General features: G+C 32.1%; 1 protein-coding gene across 9 annotated transcripts in view; it reads right to left on the reverse strand.

Annotated features, from left to right (window-relative positions):
- LOC107468885 (uncharacterized) overlaps window positions 1–732 on the reverse strand; it is a 5,686-nt gene that overhangs the window by 2,524 nt on the left and 2,430 nt on the right. For all 9 annotated transcript variants that reach the window (XM_052255341.1, XM_052255342.1, XM_052255340.1 and 6 more), the window contains one exon: window positions 383–434. The gene's annotated coding sequence lies outside the window, so the exon portion shown is untranslated. The remainder of the gene's footprint in view (window positions 1–382; window positions 435–732) is intronic.

A 732-nucleotide genomic window follows, 5' to 3' on the forward strand; every position in this document is an offset into this window, starting at 1 on the left:
AAGAAGAATGGTGGCGTTGAGGCATATAACAAAAAATCCTAAACCCTGATCTGGGTGAAAACCAGGTGTCAATTAGAGGTGTTTAGTTTGCGGTTAGGTCCGATTTTTTGAGAAAAAAATCATCCGAACTAATTATATATAAAATATTCGATTTGTTTTTGTGAAGCCAACTTTTGGTTTGATTTTCGGTTTTTGCCGCTAATTAAAAAAAATAACATGTCCTAAATTTCTAATCATATCTAGTATACTAAAAACTTGTCCTAAGCTATTTTCAACTAATAATATGCAAAAATAATACCAAGTACCAACATATAATTAACAAAATAACAAGTTCAATTTCATAAAGTAATAAACGGTCACACAGCACAATAAAAAAAATTACCAATTCCACCTTCTAATTCACCAAAGACGCATTAAGTTTCTTTTGTTATTCCCTGCATGAAAGCCACCACAATCATCAATTAAACATCAGAGAGTAAAAAATATGAAAAGACAAATATTTGGTCAACAATTTGACAATTTTGTTTCTAGAATGTTTAAAAATACAACACAACTACTATTTGCTAATTCCTATTCATAAATTCTCAATTTGCCAAACCTTCCCAGTACCCAGCACACTTAATTTAAGGTGGTCCAACAAAGTAATCACCAACTATTCTACATAGTTTGCAACGAGATACTACCATGTGATCAAAACCAAGGTTCTGAAAACCGGACCGGTCATCGAACCGC

The sequence above is a fragment of the Arachis duranensis genome, chromosome 10, assembly GCF_000817695.3.
Source record: "Arachis duranensis cultivar V14167 chromosome 10, aradu.V14167.gnm2.J7QH, whole genome shotgun sequence".
NCBI lineage: Eukaryota > Viridiplantae > Streptophyta > Magnoliopsida > Fabales > Fabaceae > Arachis > Arachis duranensis.